Source organism: Meleagris gallopavo, chromosome 3, assembly GCF_905368555.1.
Source record: "Meleagris gallopavo chromosome 3, MGAL_WU_HG_1.1, whole genome shotgun sequence".
In the NCBI taxonomy this organism is placed as follows: domain Eukaryota; kingdom Metazoa; phylum Chordata; class Aves; order Galliformes; family Phasianidae; genus Meleagris; species Meleagris gallopavo.
In genome coordinates, this window is record NC_139406.1 from 57,359,550 (window position 1) to 57,382,813 (window position 23,264).

General features: G+C 39.7%; 1 protein-coding gene across 6 annotated transcripts in view; it reads left to right on the forward strand.

Moving 5' to 3' along the window:
* The window catches only part of FAM110B (family with sequence similarity 110 member B), a 102,813-nt gene that overhangs the window by 66,285 nt on the left and 13,264 nt on the right, over window positions 1-23,264 (forward strand). For 5 of the 6 annotated variants that reach the window (XM_085221150.1, XM_085221151.1, XM_010708958.3 and 2 more), the window contains one exon: window positions 21,878-21,944. The gene's annotated coding sequence lies outside the window, so the exon portion shown is untranslated. Of the gene's footprint in view, window positions 1-10,875; window positions 10,997-21,877; window positions 21,945-23,264 lie in introns of all 6 variants that reach the window. The other variant, XM_085221152.1, reaches the window with a different exon arrangement.

A 23,264-nucleotide genomic window follows, 5' to 3' on the forward strand; every position in this document is an offset into this window, starting at 1 on the left:
TGTGCAGCTACTAATCTACTTTTTATTTTTTTGCTTTATTATATTAGTTGAGAATTAGAATCCCCTTCAGTAGAGAGGAAGAAATGTTAATATTCAATGAGAACACCAATGCGTGCTTCATGAGGTCTGTCTGCATCACTTTTTTTTGCTTCATCTATCATTTCCATTATTTTACTGAAAAAGATGAGCTGTTAGACTCTTTGCTGTGGGTAAGTTCCTATGCAGCACCTGAACTACTTGTGCCTGTTTCTGTAACATCCTGTGAGGCTGCTGCAAGCCCTTGCTGAAGTCAGTGAGAACTGTGGCTTGTGGAACTGGCCTGAATTTAGAATGTAATTTTGTCAACAGCAGCTCAGGCAAAATTGAGATTCTAGATTGTGAGCTTTTACTGAAGGAAAAAAAAAATATATTGGCATTTCTGGTTCTTCTGCTTGTAAGAATGACTGTGAAACTTGCTGGAGCAGCCACAGAGCTCAAGGATGTTGGTACCAGCTGTGGAGAACATTCCCTTTCAAGCAGGATGGCTGCAGCCCATGTCTGAAGGTTGTTAGGTATAATCAGCACTTTAAGCAACGTATGCAGGAGGCAGATAGCTGTGTTGAATGAAACAGTTCAAATAAATAAATCTTTGCTAAATTGACCAAACTTACAAGAAGAGAATCCAAGTTTTACACAGTAAAACACAGCCAGGATTGAGCAGGCTACAAATGGCACAGGGGAACTGCGTTCATGACACACTGCTGAGGTTTCCCAGCTGTGCTTCAATTGATCCCTCCTGCCACCTACCATTTCCTTCCCCCTGGAAAGTAAGGAATATTTAAAACTTGAATTACTTTATTTAGCAAGAGTAATTCTGTATTTCCACATACTGTGATCCTCACAATAGCAGCAAGACAGGCACTCTTATGTTATTTAGAGCTATAAAAAAAATAAAATGTAACAATCTGTCTTTACCAGCATTAAATGCATTGTGATTTAAAGGTATAAAGAAGAAAACAAGGCCTGCTTCTGAGCTGTCGGGCAGCATATAAATACAGAGGCTAGTTTTGTTCTTTCCAATCTTAAACCAGGCTGTGGCCACCTGCAGCCCTTCTGTCTAGATAGAGGCAGCTTCTGGACAGGCTGTGAAGTGCAGGCAGGAGCAGCTCTGTCCTCACCTATCCCCGTCCCGTTGCCTTCCAGGAAGATTTTGATGCTCAGTTCACTACTCTTCAGTTGTGATTGTTCCCCACTAGCCTCTCCATCCCTTTATTAAAGGATATATGAAGCATCACATCTGACTGAACAAACAGACCCTCTCCACCAAACATCTTCCACCCTCCAGGAAAGCCTTCAATTTTTCCAGCAAGCTCATTCTTTCCCTACTAGTTGTTGATACATAGCCAGATCACTTCACAGCTGTACTGCAGGTAATTCAGTAGGAAGAGTCAAGTCATTTATTGCTGAAGCACAAAGTTTCCTTCCTGCATCACCAACACTGAGGTGCTGGGGACCGTCCCTTCCCACACAGCAGCAGGACCTTTACGTAGGGCCTTATGGTGCTGTCCAGTGAGTGCTGAAGGTTTGATATTGAGCACTGGTACAGGCCAGAGTGGTTGGGTTTTTAATCAGAATGTCCCAGACTCCTTTGAAAAACATGTTATTTGGGTGATTTTTTTAGTTGTATGCTGTTCTGCAAAGGCAGTGTGCATCCTCTTTGTGCTAGAGTATTTTTCTTTCTGGTTTCTCCTCCACCGTGTAAGTTATTATGGTACCTTATCTACCAGCCATTTTCATTAGGAGAGATGCTTTGGAGAGATGCTCAGTCAGAAATTTTGTTCCTTATGTCATGTGCTTCTATATACCTATGTGTTAATACTCATTATGCCTGATGAGGCTGAGCAGAAGACTTGAATCCTGTGAGTTTACTTTCATGGTGGTGACACAAGTTGCAAGTTTTCTCATAGTCTAGCAAAGGAATAGACAGAAAGCAGAGCTGTTGTCAGGGCTAGAATTAACATACCATATGCTGTCTACATCACCTTTGTCTCGTAGAATTGTTTACTTTGGAAAAATCATCAGAAACAGTCGTTTTTGTTTTTTTTTCAAACACAGATCTTAAGCACAAATAGTTTTTGTTTGCTTCCTCACGTTCCTCCTGTGTGTATGTACAGGAGCAGTCCTGTTCTTAAGCTAGCAAATTAAAAAAAAGCCCTAATTCTTCAGGTGCTAAAGCTAATCTAACTGCACTTCTTTTTGAAGATTTTTTTTTTTGCTACTTCTCACATTTTAAAGCAACCAGTAGATTGTTTTTCTTGAATATAGAGAAAATAATCACTGACCCATGGATCTGTTACTTATGTTTTCTTTTGTTTCTCCTTAGTTTGCCATTTCCCATTGCTTTAGTAAAGAAATCAGTCTGAGCTTATGAGATTCCTTTTTTTTTTTTTTTTTTTTCCTGCAAAATGTTGTATTTCATTTGTGGCAATATTCTAGGATTTAAAGACAAAATTGCTTCAACATAAGTAGTCTGATGGAGAATGATATAAAACATTTTTTCATTCTTGCATCTCTTCTAGAGTTTTGTTTCGCTTCACCTCTCCAAAAGATTTTAGCTGTCCCCTCTAACCTAATCTGATGATAAAAAGAGGATTCAATTGCTGTACTGCCCAGTTTCAAATAAGGAAAAACTGAAAAAAAAGTCTAGACAAATACTTAAAATTCAAAAGAATCTAAACAGGTCAACACATAAAAATGAAATGCAAAACTAACTGTAGTTAGCTTAACTTTACAAAAGATAATCCTCCCTCCAAAAAGGTGCATGCAGCAGAGAGACTATAAAAAGGGTAATGCTGGGGGGAAAAAGAGGGAATAATACTAGTAAGGGTCTGAAATACATAATGTAGGGGGTAGGGGAGCATTGCAGCTGTTGTTTGTATAAAAATGCACAGCAGAGTGTAGTATAGGGGACAGGAGTGGATCTAGAAGTTTGGTCTAGACCCTCTTATGGTATTGATGGATCCCTACTGATGTTAGTTGGCTTTGCAGCAAGCTCATCTTGATACTTTGAATGCGCTCAGTTGACGTTGCCTTGTTCCTGGGAAGAGATTGACAACAGCAGATGGATGTCAGGACAGAGAAGCACAAATACAAGAAATAGAATTGAGGTCAAAGTAGAATGACAGAAGAAACTATCTGCACAGATGATAAAACAAGAATTAAGTGTTAACAGAGAAAAACATGGACTCCTTAATACTCACCTTGCAGGTGCATGAACCCAGGGAATGACCTCTAAAAGAAATAGGGAAAAGGCTTTAGCACTTGTCTAAGTCATTAGCTAAGAGACAGTAGAAAATAATCTTCAGTTGGCAGGGTAATGAGCCGGGAAAGGGATCAACTCTTCACATCTGTAATTCCTAATTGCTTAGCCTTTTGTATGCCTCAAAGTTAACTCCTTGTCTCACTGATCCTGCAAGTCTCTCATCAGAGAAGAATAAAAGCCATCCCATAAATGAACTTTGTTTCTCCCAAAAACTGTTTAGTTACTATTATGACAGATCTGTTTTCTATTGTCAAGATACAGAGATGATATTGGGTTTTCTTCTATTTACAACTTCATTCTCATCTCATGTACCGGTCTCCATTTACATGAAGTTATTTTCCTTCACTTTTTCTTCCCCCCCAAAGTTGGATTTATTTTGTTGCATCTCCTTCCTTTCTTTTCTAAAACTGAAATATCATCCTCTGGGTTAAATTATTTATTCATCTGTGGATTTATCTAAAACTCCTTAAGACAAAGTTTCTTGTTGTGCTGTGACCTATCCACACTGTTCTTCTCCTTTGTGATTCATTTGTAATGCCCTATGACATTGGGTTACTGTTCTTGTAGTGAACATTCAGTAGGTGCACCTTCTCTGGTGATTCCTGTGTTCATCTTTTACAGTCAAGAATTAAGAAGCAAGCTATAATGCCTTGTGTCATTCCCTATTAAGGATTTTTCTTCTCAGTTTCTGTGTGGTTGAACAGCACAGGTGTGTAGGAACTGTTCTTCTGTAAAAACATGTTAGTTGATGCATTGCTTGGAGCGGATGATGCTAATGTTTTTTTTCTTTTTTAAAGAGCCATCATGAGGGAGGAAATCCAAAGGTTAAGTCCAACAACTGGAAGTAGTTGGAGTAGGTGCAGATGTGGAGGAGCTGCCAGAGCTCGTGCTTCTGCATTGCTCTGGGGTGGCTTCACCAGATTGGTGAGAAGCTGGGTGCTGTAGATTGCTCAGATGGACCAGGCCTTTGGCAGTGCCAGCCCACTGTGAGTCTTGATTTCCCTGCTTCCATATGCAGCTGGCTGCTGTTGTGATCCATTCGAACACCATGTATATCTCTAGTTGGGCCTGACCTTGGCTTGGCAGCCTGTGCATTTATCAGGCTGAGCCTTGCTCCTAGTCAGGCTGCTAAAGAGTCTTTATAACATGTGATGCTGGCACAGCTCTTCTCTTCCTCAAGTGGTGATGATGTCCACCTGCCATCAGATCAGTCTTTGTGTCCCAATCATACAGGCAGCACCTTAGTCAAAGGATGCGCGTTCCTGTAGCTTTAATGTTTGTTTGGCCTCTGGCAAATGCAGCCCACAACTCCGACAGCAACAGCAAAGTTGGGGAAAGTTAATTCGTGGTTGTCTTGGCCCTTTCCCAAAATCTTCAGCAATAAGCACTTTCTGTGCTGATTTTGCTCCTCAATGGTCTCATTTGATAGGCAGGTTGGCAGGAAAACAGCCAAGTGTGGTTGCTGGTGACTGGAGTGACACTGAAAGGGGTGACCTAAATTTGCAACGTTCTGTACACTGTGGTTGACCTGGCATCCCTGGGCTGCTGCCTGGCTGTGCAGCTGGGGAGTCAGAAATGCGTCCATGCAGGAGCAGTTCTGTGTCAGATTAATTTAACCGATATTTGTAAATCGGGAACAAAATGGAGGGAGCTGAAGAAAGCCAGGGAAAGAAATGTAGAAAAATGTAAGTAATACTTAAGAAGCCTGATCAAAACACAATAGCGTGTGTTTTGGTCATACAGCAGAGTCTGTTTCAGCAGTTCAAATTGTTCAGTCCTAGAACAAGCATGAAATTGCTATAATAATTGTGTATATGGATGATAGGTTAAAAAAACAACACATAACCTTTTCTAGGTGGGAGGAACAACAAGGACCTGTCTAAAAGCAAAGCATTTCTAATTTTTATTTTCCACTGTTAGAAAGAGCTATTTTTTTTGTTGTTGTTGTATTTTGCTGTTGCACACTGCTGCAGGAGGGCACTTCGGCCATCTGCATTCTATCAATTCAGCATGAGATCGGTGGTGCTAAGCCCTTCTCTGCGTTGCGGCTGCCACAGTTTGCCACTGATTTTTTATGCATGCGTGAACACGGGCAGACACGTGCAAGGTGTAGGAGGGTGAGGTTTGGGAGCATTTGACAACAGCCCCCACACATGCCGATCGTGCTGCCTGCCAGCAGAAAAACGCAGCAGAAAGTGCCAAACAGGTTTTCTTAAGGCACAGTAAGATGCAGCTCATAGAAGCGTGTGTTATTTTACTTTTGCTGATAAAAGCAGATTTGGCAGATAAGCAGGCTTCTTTGTTTTGCTTTACTTCCAGGCCATGAAATGCTCCCTACTTCCTCTTTTTCTGCCCCATTGATGTCACTGATGTCCCAGAAAATGGATGCTGTAATTATCTGTTGAACAAGAGACAAACCTGGGGTCAGTGGTGTTGGTTCAGGAATATTGTTTGCAAGTTCCATTTTGCCAATAAGAAAAATGTTTTGGCCATTCTGGTTAAGTTTAGCACAAAGGAAGTGAGGATTTGGGGTACTTATTTTTGTCCTTAATTATCAGAAGTTTCTTGGTGATTGCGCTGGCTGAACAATAAGGAAATAAAAAGCAGTATTCTTGCAAGGGCTTAGAAGAACTTACACAGGGTTTTGCTGACCTGTGTTTTTGTATTAGAGATGGGAAAACGTTCTGATGAATCCAGTCTGTCTGCTTAGGAATAAGAAATGTCATTTCCACAGGCATCCAGTCTTGCAGTGGATTTATTAAGTTCAATTTCTTACTTTAGCTCATCTCTGCTTCTGCATTCCACTGGAGTGTATCCAGAAATGCCCTTAAAAGAGAAGAAGAGAAGGTAGTTGGAGGGAAAAAATTGATTTCTTGGAAGAAGCACTGAAAAGTTTTATCAAATTTGGTTAAATTCAGTATCCTCAAATTTGAGGCAGTCTGGAATTGTTTTGTTCTTAATTCTCCAAGCCCTAACCATTGGTGGGGATGTTGATCCTTTATTAGTTTTATTCTTTGTATCTTAAACCAAGGAATGAAATAACTGTATTCTTTAATGACCTGGATTCAATCTCCATCCCTTGCAGTATTTCAGGCACTTCTAATTTATTCTCATCTTCCCCTGCCCATCTGGTGAATTGTGTTTACTCTCCGTACAATATCCTGCATCATAAACAGTTACTTAAGGGTCTCCTTTGGAAGTGGAAGGTATGCTGGAAAGGAAAGCAGTGATTTTTCTGGAATTCAGTGTAAAATATATACAAAAATACCATAAACACATTATATATGTATTTGTAAGTAACATTTGACAAAAAGTTTGTATTTCCTACAATCAGTTTTCTCAAGCAGTACTGAAGTTAATGGGAATATTTCGCATTTCAGTTATTAATTTTCTACTATACGTACAGATGACGAATGACAGAAGAAAAATTCAAGTGTAAAAAGAAGTGTTATTTTCTAAGAACTAGTAAGATATTTTTTATTAAAAAAACAAAAAACTCTCATAGAAATTTTGTCTCATGGACTCATATATTTATCCGTCAGTTCAGGTGCATGGTATCCCACCAAGGAGGTGGAATGTGCTACCTTAATGATATTGGCCCTTCTCTGCAAAACACAGTGCTTGCAGGTTTATTTAGCACCCCCCTCCCGCCAAGTTAATTTGCTTTTATCTACTTAAACTGAAATGTACGTATTTGGGTAAAGCACACTTAAACTTACGAGTTTCTTCAGAAGTTACCTGTAGCTGTTTTGTCTTCCTGCACCATGGAAAACAGGTAGAAATGCAGACTTGTTAGATACTATTTTGATCTACTGGGAAGAAAATGAACAGATTTACTCAAAGACAGTGCCCTGAAACAAGAATGCAATGTGTTTTTGCTGAAATCCTCTAGGGAATGCAGAGATCTAAGAGTACCAGGAAGAAGGAATAAAAAAAATAAGTAAACAGTTGTGTAAAAGATGTAAATGGAACTTTCAGATTTCATATCATTGCTGCCTAAGTATGTGTCATTGTCAGATTTCTCCTTCTGTCTCTTGCCTCTCATGTGTTTCAAAATATGAAACTTTTAAACATGATTTTTTAATGTATCTGCACCTCTTTTATCTCATCCCTTCAGTTTTTATCTACTTATTGCCATCCAGAATTTGTAATGATCATATAGAATCATAGAATGGCCTGGGCTGAAAAGGACCGCAATGACAATCCAGCTCGAACCCTCCTGCTGTGTGCAGGGGCACCAACCACCAGACCAGGCTGCCCAGAGCCACATCCAGCCTGGCCTTGAATACCTCCTGGCATGGAGCGTCCACAATCTCCTTGGGCAACCTGTTCAGTACGTTACCATCCTCTGAGTGAAGAACTTCCTCCTAAGAACTTCCTATCTAACCTAAACCTCCCCTGTCTCAATTTAAAACCATTCCCCATTGTCCTATCATTATCCACCCTTGTAAACAGCCATTCCCCCTCCTTTTTATACGCTCCCTTAAAGTATTGGAATATTCCAGTTTCTTGAAAGTCCACAAAGTCAGTGATTTAGTGGTTGGTTTTCACTTTTGATTTCGTAGTAATAGCTGTAAATAACTGAGTCAGTCTTTACAGCACAAGGACAGATAGTTGTGATAACTGTTCTCTATATAAGAGATTACAGGTAGAAAATAGAGACATACTAAATTTCATAATTCACTGAAGTTTGACGCTTAAAGTTTGTGTTATAACAGTATTTCACAGGCTATAGCTAGGGCTGTTTCATTTTCTGATGTCAATCTGACTTTATAAGGCTTGAATGTTCTGAAAGGTGCTGCAAATCATTCCAGGACTGAATGTGTGAAATAAAAAAATGTGGTATTTTTAGTATATTGTAATGCTTCAGGCATTTTGTTATCTTGGATTATGGTTGGTTTTTGTTTGTTGGTTTCACCAAAATTTGATTGTTCATCTCTTTTGGAATAAATCATAAAGCTTACCTTGTTGTTGGTGGGGACAAGCCAGAAATACAAGGCTTATATCTGCACAGTAAAAGTTAATGCTTCAGCAAGTGTTACAGCGCTGGAGAAAAAGATGTAAATATCAGATGCACTTCATTTCATGCTGAATGACTTTGTTGTTGTTGTTACCAAGTTGAAGCAGGAGCCTCCCCATCAGCTACAGAGGATAAAACGTAAAGTCACTGAAAGTTAACTTTTCTGAAGGCTGCCACTCTGCACTGCAAGTCTTTGCTTAAACAGCCTTGAGAGGAGCAGGACAGGAAAACCTTCATTGTCTGACCTGAAATGTTGAGTTTTTACATTGTTTTTACGTTGTTTGAGTATCATTTGAAGTGTTCATTGGCTTGAGAGCATGAGCTACAAATGCTAACAGTTATGGAGTGTGATTAGACACATTTTGATTACACGTAAGTGGCTATGAGTAACTCTACGAGTTAACCATTAGTCATTGTGTGGTGCTGTGTCATTTAATTGATTTTGATGCAAGAATATGAAGGGCTGTCATAACTGGCTTTCTCAGAAACTGTGTACCCTGCAATTTGTGGTAGTGATGCAGGACCAATTAAAAACTGGAGCTCCAAAACATAGTATTACAATCATCTCCATTCCCATATTGCTTCCCTTTGTAATTTACACTGGTCTTGTTCCTTGCTAGAGGATCACTTTCTGGTTCACTTGTCTAATCTGAGAGTCCTAAGATACCACATCAAGCTGCCAGCCAACTTGCCTGTGACTTGGAGTCAGGGCTTGAATGAGGGAAGAAGGAAACTTAAGAATGGTAAACATAAGGTTAGGATGGACCTCAAAGCTGAGGACCTACAAGTTTCTCTCTACAATATTCCTTCCCACGCAGGTGTTGTAGATAGTGTCACTTTCCCTAGTCATGGATAATATGTAGTTAACTAGTTTTGGTGAGATGGCCTTCATTACTAGACTGGATTCCTGAGCATCTCTGTTTCTGATCCTTGGTATTTTGGCGTGCAGCTTGGAAGGGTGCACTGCAGGGTTGCTGTTGGGCAGAGAAGAGAAGCAGTCAAGCTGTTAATGCTGCCCATTGCCCATGCCATGCTACAGGGAGCAGCAGCACTTCAAAAGCCTAAAGGACATGCAGCATTTTGGGCAGCAGCACAGTGGTACATAGGTTGCTCCTAAGCAGTCATAAAGACATTTCCTCTTGCTTTGGTCCTTGGTAAGGTGGGTAACTGCTGCCTCTTTTTCATGTCATGTTGTTCACCTGTGTTGTGTAGTGTGACCTTAAAACCACTGAGCAGCCAGGGAACTTGTTTCCCCAGCTTAAGAGTGTGAAGAGGTACCGAGGGGAAACAGAAGTTCCCACAGGAAGCCAGACAAGTACCCGGGCTCAAGGTGCACATACCCGAGCTCCTTCTAGAGAAATATCTGGTGGTACGAGTGCTCTCAGTTATGTGTTATGAGCCCTCTTTGAACTGCTGTCATCCTTTATCAGGTGGGGCAGTTCAAGTGCCCAGTGTGGAGAGTATGCTAAGAACTTTTCATAATGACAGCACCTGGTATGAGCAAATGCAGTTGCATGTTAGAGGTAGGGAGTTTTGTTTTAGGAAGCATGAAATAACATCCCTGTGCAGCTCTGGTGTGATGACAACTATTGATGGGTGTTAGCAATAAGAAGCATGTGCTCACTTCAATTGTTCTGTATTTTCTTTTTTATGGTGCACTTTGGCTGATTTCTGTTCCTGGTGGTGGTTTCATTATGGAGCGCAAACACAAAGAAGTCTGAATGCAGAGCAGTCATTGGCTTCTTTTTAACACACATTGGTATCAGCACTGCGTGATGAGCTGGCTGCACAGCAAGTCCTATGATAACAGAAAGCGTCAGGGCAGTAGGCATCCCCTGTGCCTCAGCTGCAAGTCTTCTGGATATCTCCCATTCTGAATGTGATGCATTAACTGAAGTATGCTGCTATGTAGGGCGAGAAAACATTTGAGTGCCTTTTTTTAAAAATTGTTTTTTCCTTGAGGAACAAGGTTCCCATTTGAGGGGGAGGAGGGAAACCCTAAAATTCACTGTGTCACTGTTGTGATGCTCAGCCTGCAGGCACCATTTCTGCATCTGTTGTGGAGGTCACCAAATAAAGGCAGGTTTAGGCACATACGTTTTGAGTGACGTAACTCTGAGGGTGGCTTTGTGTACCTTCTACTGGATCAGAAAACAGTAGTGGTTCACTAAGCATTCTGCTTCATATTTATTCAGGGAGCAGCAGTACAGCAAGGAGGATTGGTGTTGCATTGCGTAGAAAGTGAGTCCTTCCTTGGAGATTTCATTATTTTTACTTGTGTGTGTGGACTTAACTGAAGAACATGTGTTCACACAGTTGTGCTATTTAAATTAATGTGGAGTGACTCAGTGTATATTCACTGCTGTCATCCTGCAATGACTATGACAGAACATTTTATTGTCTGAAGACAATGCTGATAATGGTAGCGCTAAAACGACATTATAATTTCACACAGCAATTCTCAGTGCTGAGAACTGGGAAGTGACTAAGAAAACGGTGCCATTGTCAGGACTGGGAGCAGGAGCTGACCCTTGGCCTGCCTTTGCCCCCGCAGCTCAACCAGCTTTTGGTGTGGAGTGAGCACATTTGCAAAGCCAGCGCTCAGCTGCGCCAAGAGCTGTGGTAACGTTGTCCTGTCCTGGGGGAGCCTGTCTGAAGCTGCTCTGATCTAGCAGGTGAGCCCAGCACCAGCATCGTGTGCCTGCTGTTCCATTCTGGGGGTAGCAAACCGCCTGGGAGCCTACACACTGCTTCTGGCCACCCCTTACCATTGTTGTAGTGCTGTCTGGGGACACCAGGGGAGCAGGTTGCTGGAAGAGACCTCAGTAGTTAGTGGTTTGCTATTCAGCTGTTGTGGATGCTGTACCATTCCTGTAACTTACAAAGCAGAGATTCAGAAGCAGAGGGTTTTGCAAGGCTTCGTTTCTACAATAAGATTTGGTGGGTGACTAATAGGGGGTAGCTGTGCTGTCTTTGCAACTGAAGTATAACTTACAAATGCAAATAAGTTGTCAGTACAAAATTAGTAAACATTGCACAGATGTTATTAATTCCTAGCATCAGCTCTTGTTGCGCAAACATAAATAATAACTTCCTTATCAAAAGACTTAGAACCTGCAAACAGATGCAGTGATGTGAACTGCATACATTTATTCTTTCTTAGGAAGTACTAATGTAGAACAGTTTAACGCTCAAAAATATTCCTTTCCGGTGGATTCCTCGTATACTGTTGTAATAACCACACTGCGTTATTCTGGTATAAGGAAGATAAAACTGAATAAGAAATTGTTAGCGTAGAGACACTGTTTAGAAATCTCACCAACCTTAAACCGTGCCTGTAATAGCATGCAGTGCAGAAAGTAACCCTAGCATAAAGCTATTTGGAGGGTCGTTAATGAGCATTGCAAAGTTTGTTTCATATCCATTAGTAATTAGCAGGGAATATAACTGTGAGTCCAGACTCTAGAATTTTGCACTGAGCATCTTCAAGACACCTAGCTGTTCAGCAGGTCCTGTTTCTGTAATGACTGCCTTTTTCCTGCAGTGTTCAGTAGGAGCTGCCTGACAGAGTAACGAGGCTCCTGCTTTGATTTCAGCAGCTTCATTATTAAGCAGCGCTCATGTCTTAAGATGGATGTTTTTAAAATGTAGCTTGCTTTTGATTGGGATGCTAAAGAAAAAAAGAGCTGACTTAAGGCGAATAAAATGAGGGAAGAGAGTTGCATGTTTTGCAGTCTTGAGATTCCAGACATCCATGCTGTGAAAAATGGACTTTATTTAATTAGCAGATTTCTGTGTGGGTTTGCTTAGTTGCTGTTGTTTGTTCTCTGTCAGTTTCTTATAGTGCTATTATTTATTTCCACTAAATAGAAAAAATTAGTTCGGTGATTTCTGTTGCTCAAAGTCTGCTAGGGGTACTGCCTCAGAATTGTACTGCTGTAAATATTTGTATGTTCCTAACTGCACTGTGGGCACAAACACTGGGGAAGAGCTGAACAGTCAGACTAACTAAAGGTTGTCTGCATATCCGCTGTCCTCTGGCAGAATCGTTGCACGTTTCTGCCTAAATATGATCTGCCATGAACAAAGGAGCAGATCACGTCACTACCATTAGATTGGCTAGTTCAGTAGATGTGACACATACTGTAGAACTTCTCGTAGGATCCTCAGTAATTTCCCTACCTGGCACTTGTTTCGTGGCATCAGAAAAATCTCCTTTGATTAGACGGTTTCTAAATAGCAAGATTTTTATGCCCACCACTTAGGTTTTTCCCAACATATCCTGCATATCTTTATCACTAGTATTTGGGGTAATTGTACCGTATTGAATATTGCAGTATGACCACAGCTTGCACAGAATAGCACAACACATTAGCCATTTATTTGGCTGTAACGCCAACTTCAGCAGCTTTGTGTCCCTCTTAGTCCTCTCCTGAGCTCAGGAGCAGTAGAATAAAATGATTATTTACGGTGATGAATTTTAACATGTACAGTGTAATATTTCTTACCATGTCGCTCATGTTTGGATCACTTGCTGTTGAGGATGAGACATAGTGTCACTCACTGACTGTCATGACTGAAAGAGATAATGACAGAATCATAGAATAGCCCGGACTGCAAGGGACCTCAAGGATCAAGAATCTTCCCCCCTGCCACCAATCTCCCTATTTAATACTAGATCAGGCTGCCCAGGGCCCCATCCAGCCTGACCTTGAACTCCTCCAGGGATGAGGCATCCGCAACCTCTCTGGGCAGTCTCTTCCAGCATCTTGCCACTGAACTTCCCCCTGACATCCAGCCGAAATCTTCCCTCCTTAAAAAAGAGATAATGAGATGAGGTGAGAGGCGCTGTGTAGGTTGGAAGGTGCTTCTGGAGGGTACCTGCTGGGCCGAGGCAGGTCTCATAGGATCAGGTTGCTCAGGGAGGTATCAAGGACAGTTCTAAGGATCTCCAAGGATGGAGGTCCAACAGTCTATCTGGTCTCTTGTTCCAGTGTTGGACGTCCTTTGAGATAAAGAGATTTTTTTTTTCTGTGTACAAAGCCAGAATTTCCCACACACCTTGACCCCATCTTGTTAGGTACCCACAGACTGTGATTAGGGCCCCCTGTAGTCCTTTCTTAACAGGGCTAAAGAATTGCAGTGCCTTCTGCCTTCCCTCCGACTGTATGTGCTCCAACCCTCTAACTCTCCAGGTGTTGGTCTGGCGCTGGGCACCCAGCATCATTCCAAGCAGTGTCCGAAGTATTTTTCCTTTGTTGTGTGCATGATGTATTCCAGAGAATAGTTCCCGTTTTCATCTGGTCCTAATCTCTTCCTTCTTTTTAACTTTTTGTGCAGCATCTCCAGTTAAAGTAAAAAGTATAAAAAGAACTGAAAGCTCTTGTCAGACAATTACACATAATATGCTGAGGCACCAAATGTTATATACAATAATAGAAAAAGCTGAGTTCTTTGTTTCTCTAACAGAGTCCATTCTTACAACTATCATTATTCAGCAAACCTTGATCCTGATTTCTTTTCTTGAAGAGCTTAACATGTGCTGGCTAATATGAAATTAAAAACACTGCATCTGCCAAAACAAACATGCAAGAGAAAAAGACAAGTGCATGCTACTGCAGATCCAGGGTTTGGGTGTAAATCTTATGCTCTTAATGACTGAAGTGGAAAAAAGGGTCTTAAACAGTGTCTGCTGCTTCCAGATTTTGTTCAGATTAGATTGCCTCTGGTATTTCAAGAGCTTTTATGCAGATTTTGTATGCTCTTGCAACAAATCCGAACACGGTTTAGCAGGGCACAGCGCAGTTGGAGACTGGCTTAGCGCCCAGAGTCTGCTTTTAACCTCTGCAAAGGTCCTTCTCTTTCTCAGCAGTTCTGAATGTGGTGTGGATGGAGGAATGGCCAAAACTTTCAAATCAAGAGAGGAGAAAAAAAAAAAAAAAAGAAGTTAAGATAGAATCTTTCTGAATCTTAGTGAAGCCTGTATAAGAGTACTAATCTGAAAGAAGTAATAAGTCAGAAAAGACCCTAAGAAACAGGATCAGACGCATTGTAAACATCCAATGTAATGACCCAAGAGCTGGGATACCTGATTAATTCAAATTTGATTTCGTAAGTTATACGTTTTCATCTAGCCAAAAATTCATATGCAGTTATTCTGTGTATATAATTCCAGAAGTATTATTGTTTTCAAAGTACATCATGTGAAGCAGTAGCTTGCAAGTTTTTTTGGTACACAGACTGTGTTGTTGTCTAATTGCATGTATGAATTTTATAGGAAGAATTTTAGACTGTGGACAGTACATTTTCTTCTTATAGATATTCTTGAGAATTCATCTGGAATAATTCACAGATTCATCAAGAAACTGTCTACCATGGGCTAAAACAAGGTAATTTATCAAGAGAGTGACAATTGAAAATCCTGGATGCTTCTCTCTCTCTGAAATACGATAATATACAGTATTGATCATTTCCTGAAGAGTTGTGGCTCATTTTGTGAGCATGATGCTCCTTTTGGAGCTTCACATTATGAATAAACCATTAGAAAGGTGGTGTTTGTGACCTAGTCAGGAGTTATGTATGTGATCTTTCCTCCCTTGCGGAGCAGAGGAAATAACTCAAGAGGGGCTGTGGATGTTTCTACATATGGCAAACCTTGTCTTAATATTTGGTTTGGTGCCCTTTAATGAAAGGGGTGTGTGCTTACAATTTTGTACTAAACTTAAAACAGCAGGACATTGGAAAGTTTAAAAACACAGGGAAATTTGACTAGGTAACTGCATGAAAATCAAGAGGTGTGTTCTTGATTTTTATTTTTTATTTTTGTCAGAGAGAAAGGAAAAATCCCCTTTTGGTACTACAGCACACATGCAGCTGAGTCTTATTTTATTCTCCACCTCTTCATCATGAGGTGCTAGTAACAGATGTGTATGATCTGCTGTCAAGAATGATGATGGACCAGGGATTAGGAGGAATGTATTTCTTAACGTTTTACAAGATGCTTTCTTTGTGTAGCAACAGTACACGAGGTCTCATTTTCTTAAAGGTAGCCTTTACATTTGTACACTCTAGTTTGAACTGCTGCGTTTGACTTTTAGACACCAAGCTCCAAATTCTCTGCAATCACACCTCAACTTGCAGATGTTAAGTACCTCATGGAAGAGTGCATGAATTCTCTGATTTAAGGCTCAATTAACCATTTTCAGTACCCAAGTTCACATTTTGTAAAAATAATTACGCAAAAATGTGTCTGTTTCTAAAAATATTTTATATTTACTATTTGAAGTAACTATTGGGAAAGGTGATAGACTTCAAATGGGCTCTAAATGCACTGTTCCAGCTATGTTAATTCATTTCAAAAATTCATTTTCTTTTGTGATGGATTAAGCAAAACAGAATACAATTAGATGTGCTAGATCATCTGTTCAGTGCTAACCCTCAGAATGAAAGGCTACCTACAGATGTTTGTTAATCATAGTTATTGCAAGACTTTTATTTTTTAATGATGCGTGTAGACAAATGGGAGATTCAGTCATGGGAACACACCAAGCATATCTTTTGAGTGAGATAAAAATGTGACATATCCAGATGTGAATACTTCACATAAACCATCACGTATTTTAAGTCTCCTTTTGCCAGTAGTATCCAAATCAGCCAAAATTACCCCACAATTTGTGGAGGCAAAAAGGTCATTGACTTAAAGTTAATTCTTTTAATGTTTTTCATTTATCTTTTGTGGCTCTGTTTGTTTGCCTGTTTATTTTCCTCTGTTACAGCATTCTTTTGCACAATTTCCAATTTTTGTTCTCAATCATAAGAAAGTTATGTTTTAAGTTGTTATATGTCACCTAACTTGTGCCAGCACTTTCCAGCCACCTAGTATACTAAAAGTGTGGTGTGCTGCTTTCTGCAGCATGGGCTGCAGATTCGAGTATCTGCTCTGCTCATTTACATCTTGGCCAACTTGGGAGCTCAGTGCCCAGTGCTTGCTCTCTGTTACTCATTGGTGTTCCAGGTAAGATTTGTTGCTACCCCGGTCATTGAAATACAGTTGCATTTATGGTTTTAACTTGTCCTGTTGTGGCAGTTCTGTGGTTTTACTATTCAGGGTTGAGATGCTAAACCTGGAAGGCAAAGAGCAGAACAGTTATGGCAAGTATGTTTAGGTATAAATATTTTAGCACTGCACAAAGGGAGCAGACTATAAACAGTAAGTTGATTTTACTTGGCATGATGTTGCCTAAGAAAATACTTGAAATTTGCTTTAAGCAAGTTTGTTATGTCTTTTGCTTCATTTTTCTTCAATAAGGGGAAACAGTCTTTAAGGAAAAAAATAAATCCTCGGAGTGTATATATCTGTAGGAAAAGCCAGGTTCTCTCTCACCAAACATTCTGATTTCAGCAAGTATAAATAGGAAGAGGTTGATATGTTCCCTGAATCCTGTTAGTGATGATTTGTATACTTTCTCCAGGCGTGGGGCTAACCATGCTCTTTGGGTAAGAGCTACTGAAGAAAATGTAACCTTGCCAGTATCTTTGAGAACTGGTTATGACCTATGTCTCCCTGCTCGTAATATCCAAGGCCAGATGTTTTTTCGTTCTTCAGTTGTATCTCAAATAAGAAATCCAGATACTAGGCTCACGTCTTTACTTTTTAAAATCCACACTGGGATCTTGCTTTTATGGCAGACAAATGACCATTCTTTCAGATCTTGAAATTTCAAGTATACAATATCCGACACAATGATCGCTAATCTGGGACCGTCTCTATTTTTGCATATAGTGTAGAGTTTTTCGACACTTAAAGGTACACTAAGTTTGTGACAATACTAGATTGGGAAGAGCTGTTGAATCCTTTGAGGATACTAAGGAGGATACTAAGGCCTTCCTGAGAGATCTTGATAAATCGGAGGACTGGGCTATCACCAACCGCATGAAGTTTTGATGAGCACAACTGCTGCATTCTGCACCTGGAATGGACAAGGCAGCCATGGATGCGCAGTACATCCCATGGATGGGAGACGAGAGGCTGGAGAGCAGCCCTACAGAAAGGGACCTGGGGTTTCTGGTAGATGGCAGGTTGAACATGAGCCAGCAGTGTACCCTGGCAGCCCAAAGGGGCATCTGTAGCCTAGGGTACACCAAGCCCAGGGCTGCCACTGGCAGAGAGGAGGGGCTGTCCTATCTGCTTTGCACTGGTGTGGCCTTGCCTCCAGCACTGGGTTGCTGTTTGATGTCACAATATAAGAAGGACATGAAACTATTAAGAGATTGTCCAAAGTTGGTGTGAATTTTCTCAAGTCAGTCATTCTCAAAAAGGAGCAGCATTCCTTCCGTAACAATCAGTGTATTATTTCATTTGTTAAATGATTTAAATAGAAATCTGAAAACAGTAGAAACATCCAGAATTTATTTAGCTGTAAATAAAATTCTAAAATCCCCAGATAGTTGATGTTAATGTTTTTCACTTGACCTTGATTTTACCAGTAGATGTGAGGGACTGTTAAAATTAGGATAACAAGCAATTGCATTATGCCAGCTGCCTGGCCGTTGTGGAGTGTTTTTCTAGGCATTCCGAAAGGATTTTTTTTTGAGAGAGAAATGTGTATGAGGCTGTGGGATTTTACAGAAAACAGAGCAATAGATAAACATAAGTTCAGAGGAGAATGACAGTTCAAACCTGTATGAATTGTTAACTTGAAAAATATTTTATAGATTAACATTTCCTAGTGTGATTCTAGTCCAGTTTTTTGTCTGGTGCTTCCTGCCTAGGTGTATTTTCTACCCTTACAAATGATGTCTGAATTATTATTTTTTTTTTCATTCTTTCTCTTTTTTATTCTTAAAAACATGAGATTTTGGAAAGATGAGGATTGTTGCTTTAATGATTTACCTTGAGGCCAGAGTTAAAACTATATTCCATGCACCCATCTAGTAGCTCATGATCAATTGGTTCTTTCCACTGACCTCAGCTACCATGTCTTTAGCACGGTAACAGCATATTTGTTACTGATTTTGAAGAGGAGTAATGTAGCACCACTGCCTGTTTCTAAAAGTAAGTACTGTAGACACCAGTCTTTTCTGCAGAGATGATATGAATCTGCTATCACTGATCTTGTTAGATTACTTAACTGGAAAAAAATCAAAATGAGCAATATGTGGAGTGTAAACTTGCAAAACTGGCAGTGCATGCTATTGCAGTCTTGCTGAGGCAGGTGCCCTTATGGACCCTGTCTGCAAGGAGCAGATTTGCGCACCACCAAAAAGAAGCATTGAACTCTCAATGTTTATACATGCTAGCAAATATTTTCACACTGTATTGTGTGTCCAGTGTAAAAACTGCATGGCAGCTTGCCCAGCTGTATCTTTGTCTGAATCATACATCTGTAAGGGAAATGAACTCCTGCACCTCCAGGTCCAAGAATAAATCCAAGCAAGAATTAAAGGGAATGAAAGAATCAGTGATGTTAGTTGTCAGCAGTAATAAGCTCTGTACCTTTTTAGAAGTTATTTGGTAATGCGTTAGTCACAAGTACGTGATTTCTTCTGAGCCAAGGCCAGCTGCATATTGTACTGTTGATTTTCCAGCAGGTGTGGAACATCATCTTGGCCTTCCTTCCAGCTCATAGAGAAGGCAAGCATTGGTTATTCAGTGGTCTTTCTGAGTTGCTCTGCACTGGGGCTGGGCTGTGCAGCTAGGCAGGGGAACAAAAAGTTTGCAAGGAGAATCTAACAGTGCATACAGGAAGGGATGAGATTTTCTAAAGATATCAGAATTATATTGCATTGTGTTGGATTGAGAGAGTGCTGGAGGATATCTGGCAGTTCATCCACTTTAAGCAGCAAATTCAAGGTGTAGTTCCGCCTTGGGCTGTTCATTCTTACACCTACAAAATCCCCTGTCACTTTCCTGACTGCAATTTGCTCTCCTACCAGGTACAGAAGCAGATAGGTAGATGCCCCCAGGCTTCACCAGATGTTTGTGCATTATAGAGCCTCATGGTTGGTCCCCTTTGAGGATGGCATGTGTAGACTGAGGAATACTTTGCTGTCCTGGTGTTTGAAGAACTTGCATAGTATTTAGACTTGTATGTGGAAGTGCACTTCTTGACTGGGAATGGCACAAAGAGCCTTTGTGGCAATGCAGTGCAATTGTTTGCATGGTTTAGTGTTAATAGTGTATGTAATGTGTCTGTATAAGCCACTAGAAACATGCTTTGTATAAACCACTTTCTTGAATTTTGTGCCTTTTGTCTGTTTTGTAAACTAGTCTGACTTATTATTTTTCTACTTTTTAACAATTTTTTCACTGTTTTTGGTTGTGTTTTTTTTTTGTTTTTGGTGACTGCTCAACTGAGTTGTTGGTGTTTTGTTCCATATCAATTGATATCAGTTGAAACCAGTTGATATACACTGATAGCAGTAATGTGCCCAAAAGCTCCACAGCCTGTGAATCTGTTTGCTTTTGTTGGTACATCTATCTCTTTCATTGTTATCCTGGGTCAGATCCAAGTTCAGTGAAGCTTGTGTGGTGTGTCCCTTCCGGGTAATTTCACAGTTTAATGTGTATCCTCTCGAGAAAACCCTTGAGACATGGAGGAGGATGTTTATTGTGGAAGCAGGGAATTGTGACAATCCTCTGTACAAGAGCTTCTCCAGTATTAATATTGACTCTTTTTATTATCGCGACCTCTTTCTAGTGCTTAGGAAATGCAATAAGCACACGTTTTTGAAATTGTATATACCGTATACAGTAGTGTTCACTAAATATATCCCACTGCATAGCTCACACTGTCAGTGCCATAAATGTGTTGATCCTTGTTGCTGTTTGAAATAACAATCTTAAATACACATTATATTTTCTGAGGAAATGATAGAGCATGTTCTACTCTTGCCAATATTTTGAAGGGCTTTATTTTTGTATGTAGGTATTATCTCTCAAATAGTTTTCAAGCCAGTTTGTATTGCCAGTACTAGAGTAGGCCATGTATTTGTGAATGCTTATGTCCATATATTTGTGTCAATAACTTAAAAATAAAAATGCATATATGTTGATGTGGGAAGCAGGGAACTCTTTGCTGTTAGCCCTTAGAGCATGTCTGTTGTATTCCATGTTCAGGTCTGGCAAGTTACTACAAACCCAACTAAACTCAAACCAGCATCTTTCTGTCAGGGAGAAAGGCTGAGTTGTGCTGCAGAGCTGCTTCCCTGTCACAATCTATACACAGATTTATTTCTCCCTAAATGGTTGTTTATAAAAGTAATCACAGAAATAGAATCTCAAAATGTTTAATTGTCATTTTACATCTGCCCAATATATTGTGAATGTATTTACAAATGTTTAGCAGGTGATGCAAAATACAAAAGTTTGAATTTTTTTTTTCCTTACATGTTTTAGTAACTGAGATAAATTCAAAATAGTATGTATTAATGTTGGAGAGAAAAAGAAGATAGTCAGTAGGAAGAGAAATGTGTATGGACTGGCTAGACCAGGAGGAATGCTTTGCAAAAACGCTACTGCCCCAAATCCTCACAAAATACCAAAAAGGCTAATATATATTTTTTTAATCAAAAAAATAGAATAGTATTCTCTTACATTAACAGAAATTTGTACTTTTCCGTGATTTTGTGTCACCATTTGAAAGTCATAGTTCTTCCATGAATAATTACTTCATGTAAGTGTTGGAAAGAAATGACCAGTTTCTAATAGCTGTGTAAAAACGTAGTGGTTTTTAATTGGAGTTGGTGATTTGGAAAATGTCCTGTCAGCTATCTCTGTTTCCCAGCAGGGAGATGTGTGGGTGTTCTTAAGCATACAAAGTTTTACTCTTTGAGCTGTAAATATTGGAGGTCACCTAAAAATAAGTCATTCCTGTGGATTTCATATTTCCAAAATTTCATGTTTTTAAGTCAGAATCAACAAGTAGATTCCATGAAGTAGCATTAGCATTTACATATTGATATTTTTCCTCAAACAAATATCCCCAGAATAGCTGACACTGATTCTATACCCTACTAAAGCTAGTGCACAGAAGTGCTATTTTCTGTTTTCTGCTCTTTATAACATTATATTCTCTCTTCTTCATTTGGAAATCAGAAAAAGCAAGCCAAAAGTCTTTGTTTCTCTATAATAGGAACCTAAAATACAAAATTTAATGTTAGCCTTAATCTGTGCATTACAAATTTGATTTAGAAATTTGGCCCTTTTTGCTTTTTATCCACAGCATGGCTGAATCTCAGTCTTGGACCTCAGAACAGTGTGGCGAATGAGAGCTTATGATCTGAGACATCCCAAATGTCTTTTTAATTAGTTTTTATTACACAGCTCATAGCTTTTCCAGTGTGCAACCACATTGATTTCATCACGTCTTTAGTCTTTCATGGTTGTTCTGGTGCTGTGTATCTGTCTTCCTTTCTAGTAGTGGACCAGCTTTGATGTTTGGTTTCCACATCCTCCAAATGATATATACAGGGCTGACATATTTCTGCCCTTTTTTTTTTTTTTTCCGCTTCTTTTTTTAAATTGCTTTTTTCATATTATTTTTTCTTTCTTTCAGCCTCCACTGGAGCTTTGCAGTCTGCCATTCAAAGCCTGAACAAGAGCTCATCACTGTGCTTTTTCAGGTATGCTTCTTTGAATACACTTTCTCATTCAGGGTGGGTTAAGAGAAAGAGAGCATCTCCAGAGGGTCTTTTCCTTGTTCTCTTCTTCTGTCCTTGTGGTTTGTTCTCATAGCAAATCTTTTTTTTTTTTTTTTTATCTTTACTAGTTGATTGGGTTGGGAGATTCATTTGTACAGTTTAAGAAAGATTGAGGCTTGCTTTTGCTGCCCTCACTCACGCTGCAGTAGGCATGTCAACATGCAAAATAATTTGAGTAGTTCCTGGTGTTTTTTCCTTCTTTATTCCAAACGTACACTTCAGTTACAGTCTTCCAATTTAGTAGATTTCAGTATTTTCTGACTTCCAGCATGAGTGCACAATTCTAACCCTAGTGCTTGAAAGCTTTCTGCTATTAATCTGATTACTATCACTGATGTGCTCAAAAACAGAGGGAAGCTTAAACGTCCCGGAATCCATTCACAGTGCTCTGAGCCTGATTTCAAAGTTGGAGCAGGAGATGAACCTTAACGCTTAGAATCTTTTACTTGTCTTTAGAGCTTCTAAGCAAAAGGGAGAAATCCAGTATCAAGAAAAATGGAGAGCATGTCTTGTATTGAGTAGTTTTGTTTTCACTTAGTACAAAAAAATCACTTGAAACCCAGGGAGTCAGGAGTTGTATGAGTATGGTAGTTTGTACCAATGATCATAAAATTCTCTAAGAGTTATTAGAGCACTTGCACCATTTATTTGAGGCAAAGAAAAAATCAATAGTCAATATCTGATGCATCATTTGTCAAATCAGCAACACGCTTCACTAATACATGGATTTAATTCCACTCTGCAAAAGGCATTTTGTATTCGTCTGTTTCTTATCACCAGATTCAGCTCCAGAATGTAGATATGCATCACATGGGGTCTTAAATTAATGGTTATCACTGCTGTTTTTATTTGAAACAAAAATGTTAAGTCTAAGAGTACACGTGGCAAATTCAGGGGTAAAATGTTGCAATAATCTCAAAACCAATTTATGTTAGTTGAGGAGATTCAGATATGTTCAAGATATGTTGTGGTCTGAAAGTGAAAGACATCAAAGCTGTACTGTAAAGGCTCACACTAGGAATATTCAAAGCTTTCTAGTTGTTCAGTTTTTGTAGTCAGCAGTTGATCTACACTAATACCACAATCACATTTCATGTGTTTACCTTGCTAGTGGCATTTCATATGGGATTTGTTTCCATCTTCTTAGAGAATAAACTTGATGTTTGGTGTTCGTGCAGATGCTCCAGGAAGTCTGCAGATGTCTGGGAGACATACTGTGTGTTCTACAAGTATGAAAGATGG